Genomic DNA, 7350 nt, shown 5'->3' on the forward strand with positions numbered 1-7350 from the left:
TTCTGAGGAACACTCAGGGTTCACACTCAAGGCTGTAATTACCATTGCAAAGGTTTCTGGAAGCTCTTATAATCACATTACACTTTATGTCATTAGAAATAAAGTTGCCTTTCAACACTTAGATTTCCTCCTGTACGTGATTCTCAAGGTCTTAAAAGTTAACTGGAACTCAAGGATTTGGCTACCTGAGAGAGGGGGACAAATAAAAACCCCAGACACCTGCCCTGGTTCTTCTGTTTTAAGGTCAGCTCACAGAAGGGCAAAATAAGTAAGTTCTAATGGAAAGACAGTGCTGCATTGAGTGCTGCTTCCTATGGGTCCATTCCTGACAGCCAGCTTGTTTTAAGGGTGGGTGTTCTTAGCAACAGGGAATTCTGGCTGCTGGAGGCAAGAGAATAAAACGGAGAGGTGTGGGGAGGGTGGGGGGGCGTGGGATGGGGTAGAGGGGAGTAGGGGGACCCACTTTCAGATGCACAGAACGTGCGGCTTTCAGTCAGTCCACTTTCTCCCTCCTGTTTGAGTCAGCCCGGTCCCACCCCGACCCACCGCTGGCCTTTCCCTGGGTTCTGGGTCCCCAGCTGACCGAGGCCCCTACGCTTGCTCAGATGAAAGGACAAATCAGAAGGCACCTATCACAAGTCTGTGAGCAGAGAAACAAAGGCCCCCGCTGCCGCGGACACCCTCCCACTAACTTGGGTCTTAATGGTAGGTTTAATTTCCTCACGCTGGCTGAAAGGAGGGGAAAAAACTCAGCGGAAAGAGCCAGGGTGTGGGCAGTGGCGGCGGTGGGGAAGCGACAGCTGTCGTATTCATGGTTAATCAGGTGTGTCTGTCTTTGTGTCGCATCTGTCTGCTACTGTTGCCGGGCCACATGTGAAAGGGAGCCGAGGGGAAGGGGCCATTCATGTTCAAAGGCGGCAGCACTGACCTCTGCTTCGTTCTCCTCGGGGTAGGAGAGCTTGTCTATTTAACTTTCCCCATTATAGGAAGCTGTAATTCTGCTCTATTAGCCCACCCTCACCATTTTGGCCTGACAGACGCAAGCTGCATCCAGAATGCCATAAATCTGCGGGGAGAAGGAGCCTCTTCTCCCCTCCCATGCTTGTCCTTCGGGATTCGGTTTGATTTGTCAAACAAGACAAAACCAGAAAGAGAGAAACAGGGGAGCCGAGGGCGTCTCGGGTCCCCTTCCGCTTCAGACTGACCCAGATGCTAAATGTGTCTTTCCCCTGATGAGCTTTGGGGGGCTTCCCTGCCCCACAACAAGAACACCCGTCTGTCTCACGAGTCCCACAGACGCATGGTGTTCTTGTCAGACTTCAGTCATCCCCCTGGCACCAAACCCTCCCCTGCTTTCCTCCACCCCCTTCCTTCCTCTCTGCCCAGGCACAGAGGGGCAAGGGCAGAGCCTGGGGGCGTCTCCCAGCTTCTCCTGGAGTCAGGTCTGCTTGTTAGATGACAGTCCGGCCCTGCCGGACAGGACTCTGCTCTCCAGCACCTGGAGAAACAGTGGAAAGAGAAACAACCCCGCCACTTCCCAGTGCACGAGAATGTACTAAGACTTAGCAGCTTAGAGTCTGGAAGACTCCAACTGGAGACTCAAACTGACCCCTTCTTACCAGTGGCTCTGGGGGCTCCGTCTTACCCTTTCAGGGTCCTTTGCATCCAGCCTGTCTTCTTCTTTGGGGCCAGCCCTTGTGTTTCTTGGAGTAAATGGTAGTCATCAGCATTTTCAAAATCAAGGAACTCTCACTCAAGCTGACTTTCCTTGAGAATCAGCCATCATGGACTTACCATATTGTTCAGGAGAGCCTGACACTTGCAGATCTATTTTGGTTTAAGCCACTTCTCAATATAGGTACTACCAGTTAAAAACAGCAAAATGTTAATTTTTCTTGTGGGAAGGCTGGAGTCAGACTCTACTGTTACTGCACTTTGTGTGTGTGTGTGTGTGTGTGTGTGTGTATATATACATGTGTGTATGTATGTAACTTTTTCTTCATCAGAATTGTTACCTTCCCAAGGTGTGGATTGTCATCAGCACAGCCAACTTCCCTCTATGAGCCTGTTTGGATTGCTGTGGCTGTTCTATTAATCTGCAACTTTGGGATCAGGAAGGTTTTGTTTCCCTAATGCTGAAAGAGTTTGGAAAACCATTCTACTGCCTCAGGCCCTGCCTCTTCCCTCTGATACACCTGGGATCTCCAGATTTCAGTGAAATCGGTAGGCAAATATGTAGCTCTTAATAGAAGCCTAGTGCTCTGCTAGGCTCTTGTGTGGCCTTCAAGGACATTTCATCTTGCCAGAGACCAAGGATCATGTGAATAAAACAAGCAGTAACAAAGTAGGGCTGAAATTTTGTTAAAAACTTTAAAGAAACAAAGAAAATACTTACACAAAGAAGAATGCACAGTCCTAAGGATATAGCTTGATAAGGTATTGCAGATGGAACACACTCGTGTGTTCCCAGATCAAGAAACAGTATATCATTGCAGTTTCTTAAAGTCCTACCCATGTGGGGACCTCGTTACATCTGAAAATATTCTTCTACAACACAGTTTGGGACTGAGATTGCGTTCATTACCTGGTTATACAAGTTCAATGATGGAAAGGTTCCCATCAGCTGGAAGGGATTTGGGTCATGGCAGGATCTGAGTGTGAGCTGGGTTGGCCTTCTGAGGTTGGGCTTTACAGAGCTGGACTTATGGAAATCATGGCTCCAGGGGAGGATATAGAAGATTCTGGCCTCTTTTTTTTTTTTTTTAAACAAAACAAAACACTATGGCAAAATATACATATTATAATATTTACCATCTTAACCACTTATCAAAATTAAAATTTTTATTATTTATTTATTATTTTTGGCTGCCCTGGGTCTTCATCACTGTGCAGGGGCTCTCTCTAGGCGTGGCAAGTGGGGCTACCCTCTGTTGCAGCGCATGCGCTTCTCATTGTGGTGGCTTCTCTCGTTGCGGAGCTCAGGCTCTAGGCTCATGGGCTTCAGTAGTAGTGGCACACAGGCTAGCTGCTCTGTGGCTGTGCAGTCTTCCCAGACCAGGGATTGAACTGGTGTACCCTGCATCGCAAGGTGGATTTTTAACCACTGGACCATCAGGGAAGTCCCATCTTAGTCATTTTTAAGTGTAACACTACGGCTCAGTAGTGTTAAATACATTCAGATAGTTTTGTAACGTCTCCAGAACTCTTTTCATCTTGCAAACTGAAGCTCTATATCCATTAAACAATAACCCTACTCCGCAACCACCATTCTGTTTTCTGTCCCTATGAGCTGACTGCTCTAGGTACCTCATACAAGTAGTCATACAGTATTCGTCATCTTGTGACTGGTTTATTTCCACTCGGCATTGTGTCCTTACGGTTCAGCCATGCAGCAGGTGTCAGAGTGTCCTACCTTTTTCAGGCTGAATAATATCCATTGTATGTATAAACCACGTTGTGATTATCCAAACATCTGTCAATGGACACTTGAGTTCTACCTTTTGTCTATAGTAAGAATGCTGCTATGAGCGTGGGTATACAAATATCATTTCAAGATCTGTTTTCAGTCATTTGGGGTATATACTCAAAAATAGAATTGTTACATCAACTGGTAGTATTGTTTTTATTTTCTGAGGAACCGCCGTTCAGTTTTTGATAGCAGTATCTCCATTCTGACATCAATTTAACCTGAACTGTTTCCTCCTCAGCAGCGTCCTGGGTGACCCCCGGGGAAGAGGAGATGGATCGAGGTGGTGGCTGTTGTTAGGATGGTGCTCTGGATTCTCTAGGTGCCTGTCCTCGGGGCTTTAGAGCCGATAAGGCAGCAGAAGCTGGAGCCGTGGTTGTTTACAGTGGACACTGGAGACTGTGGTAAAGACAGCGGGAGTAGCTTATTTTGCACAAAGATGAATGAGTTTGCATTATTTGTAGGAGAATGGAGGGCAAAGGGGTCCTTGATTACTAGGTATTATTCAGAGGTGTAACACCTGTTCAGCGTATCATGGGGCTTTAGTTAAAAGTGTTGGGGGTATTTGTAGAACAGACAGTGAAGAAGACAGAGGGAAGGAGAAGCCACTGACACAGTTGTGGAGGCCACACACTGCTTTCCAGTAGCATCTGCGCAGAAAGAGGTGCTGCCTGCCTAGAAAGGTGGTCCTCAGAAACATGGGCGCTGCTGGCCCCAACTGCCAGAAAACCCTCATGTTGAATATTCAGGGGCTTCTTCAAGTGATTTTAAGTGCTTCTGTTTCCTAACTCCGGTTGCTCTCTTGCAGGGGCCAGCCTACCATTAACGTGCATTTGAAGTGGGCATTGTGTGGGTCATGTGGGTGGGGACCTTCAGGACTGTAGATATGGGGACTCATTATTATCCCTGAAAGAACAGAAATAAGGGATTTGCTATTTCTAAATCCCTTTGCTTTGGCCCTCTCCCATTTTATCATGGAAAAAACCCTCAGTCATGGTAGTAATAAATGCTGTTTCCTTTTCTCCCAGGACATTCTGTATACTTGAAGCACACACTTATCTGCCTAGACACACATATAAACACTTGAGGTGGCACAATTTAGTTTCTGCTACTTAGAGCCCAAACATTACCATCTAATACAGACATACAGATAATATATTATGCAACTCTTTACCATTATAAATTGCTTCAACATGCTATTGAATCTCATCAAAATTATTAAGTTGGTATTATTTTCATTTAGCAGAAAAGAGGCTGAAGAGATCGACACTTGTTCAAATTTACACTATGTGTTGGAAGTGGAATTAGGACAAGAATCCGGGTCACTGAAGTAAACTCTAGGTCCACCAGTCTTTCTCCTCCACCATAGGATCTGTAGTGATCATTTGCAGTCAGAGATCACCTTGCAGAAAGATTCAAAGAAGCTACCGATTCACCAGTGACTCAAAGGTAAAGAATCCACTTGCAATGTAGGAGATGTGGGTTCCATCGCTGGGAAGGGAAGAGCCCCTGGAGCAGGGCATGGCAGCCCATTCCAGCATTCTTGCCTGGAGAATCCCATGGACAGAGGAACCTGGTGGGCTACAGTCCATGGAGTTGCAAAGAGTTGGACATGACTTAAGCGACTGAGCATACACCAATTCACTATCTTCATAAAACTTAACTAATGTTGATCTTTCCATGGTGTCAATTTAGAAATGTCTTTATCTTATAATTGGCCATGCACTGAACTCCTTTAAATATAGATAAAATAAAATAAGAATTGAGGTTATTGCAATAGGCATAACTCCAATTGAATCTTAGGGAAGATAGCTGGTAGTGTGGAAAATATTTTTAGTATTCATGATATGTGTACAGCAGCTTATTTCTAACGTTGTTTTGATAATGTACATGTCTTAAATTTCTACTATAGGGATTTATAGGAAATAAAATGAAATAATCTTGCTCAAATGGGTTTTAGGTCAGATTGCAAAGATGTCTTGATCTACCTGTTTGATATAGAATAATAACTATTTTTTCCTGATGAGTTTATAGTATGTTAGTTAATTAAGAACCATTTACCTAGAGATATGTTCTCTTCCTTATCAGGTACATACTGCAAACATGACCATAGATATTATGTAGCAATGGGAAATGCTTCTGCGGTTTTGGAGGTGATTCTTTTAATTTTATCTCACAGCAGTTGTACAGGGAATTGTTGATGCTCATGTTTTATTTCCTTTTGTTATAAAATCTTCACAGTTTGCAAAAATAAAAGTTACGAGCTGTGTGTCCTTTACTTCCTACTCCCTGTGAGAAAGGTTAAGATAGAGAAAGAACATTCAGTGATGGCCATTGTTGGTGGAGAAAATGATACTGGAAACTGGTAGATAAGAATGGGGAGGAAAAAAAATATTTGTCCTGATTCAGCTTAATGAGAAACAGGAATATAATAGTAGCATAGAAAAGATAAAATTTATTACTGTCTTGTTGAAAAGATGTTCAGAGTTGGCAGTCCATAGCTGGTACAGTTCTTCTATGAGAATTTCAAATATTCAGTTTTCTTCTAGTTTATTAGCCTGCCATTTTCAGAATGTAGCTTTTGTCTTTATGGTTCAAGATGGCTGCTAGGACTCCAGCCATCATATCTGTCTTCCTTTTAAAGAAGAGGAACTTTCCAGAAATTCCACACAATTCTTCTGCTCATATCTTATGGTCTACAACTTAATTGTGTGGCCAACTTAGCTACAGGATAGGCTGGGGAATATAGTATTTTTTTGTGGATGGCAATTAGCTAGAGTGAAAATTGAGAGTCTAGTATTTAAAAGGGAAGAAATGGATATTAGAAGAAAACTGCATTCTTTGACATAGGTTATTCATTTTGTTTCCCAAATACCCATGCAGACCTGTCTTCCACCTTCTTGCTACCTGGATTGCAGGTGTAGCAGTGGAACTTCAGAGCCATCTTGGACCCAGATGTAAACTTGGGAACGAAAGCCACACACCGCTGAACAGTAAGTAGGTGAGACTCAAGGCACATGAGTCCCTGGCAAGGTGGAGCTGTAGCTAGACCAGCCCTAGACTTCTGTGTAAGAGAGAAATACACATTTGTTTTGATTAAGCCATTTTTGTTAGGATTTTGATAGTTGCATCTGAGCTTACTCTTAACTGATGTAAGTATAATATAAACTTGTACAATAGCTTTTGTTTTAAGATTGTATCTTATTTTCCCTGTCAGTGCAGGTGGACTGACCATCTATCCATGATCCTGGCCCATTCTGTGCCGAATACCAGATATATAAAGGTCACTAAGATGTAGGTCTTACCTGTAGGAGCTCGCATGGCAGTGAGGGGCAAACAAACCAATGTGGTGAAAGCGCTTCAGTTGCTTCAGTGGAAAGAAATTTGTGTTCAGTAGAGTGGAGCCCAGGGATATTTGTAATATTCTCTGCTGCCATCTTTAGACTGAACAAAACCCCAAGCTCCTTATAAGTAAATTTGGGGTGTTGACTATACCATATTTTTCTTTATCATTAACATTATCATCATGTTAATCACCTATAATTATTTCTTGAACATAGAAAATTTGTTTGTTTTTTGTTTGTTTGTTTTGCTTATATTGGGAGGATGATGTTATCAGATTAAACAGTGATTTTCCCTTGAGAAGTTTTCAGGATAATTGGAGCAGACTATTTTTACTTAAAACCAAAGATAGATTGGCTACATATAACCTGCTCAAGTAGTGAGCATTTTAGGTGAGAAGAAATGTACTTTTCCTTTTAGGTTTGAGAGTAAAGCTGAATCCCTATTTTCTTGCTATTATTGGCGTTACAATGAATCACCACAGTACTTATGTGTTCCAAAGAGTTCTTAGTTGATTTCTCACTGCAACTTCTATTTTACAG

General features: G+C 43.1%; 1 long non-coding RNA gene across 4 annotated transcripts in view; it reads left to right on the forward strand.

Moving 5' to 3' along the window:
• The first annotated feature begins 479 nt into the window (after positions 1-479).
• Positions 480-7350, forward strand: part of LOC109576789 (uncharacterized) — a 40514-nt gene continuing 33643 nt past the window's right edge. The window contains exons 1-4 of one of the 4 annotated variants that reach the window (XR_002183433.2): positions 480-3870; positions 4710-4915; positions 5555-5619; positions 6350-6459. This is a non-coding gene — a long non-coding RNA (uncharacterized lncRNA). Of the gene's footprint in view, positions 4916-5554; positions 5620-6349; positions 6468-7350 lie in introns of all 4 variants that reach the window. The other 3 variants (XR_011563484.1, XR_011563483.1, XR_011563482.1) reach the window with 3 other exon arrangements.

Source organism: Bos indicus, chromosome 23 (assembly GCF_029378745.1).
Source record: "Bos indicus isolate NIAB-ARS_2022 breed Sahiwal x Tharparkar chromosome 23, NIAB-ARS_B.indTharparkar_mat_pri_1.0, whole genome shotgun sequence".
In the NCBI taxonomy this organism is placed as follows: Eukaryota; Metazoa; Chordata; class Mammalia; order Artiodactyla; family Bovidae; genus Bos; species Bos indicus.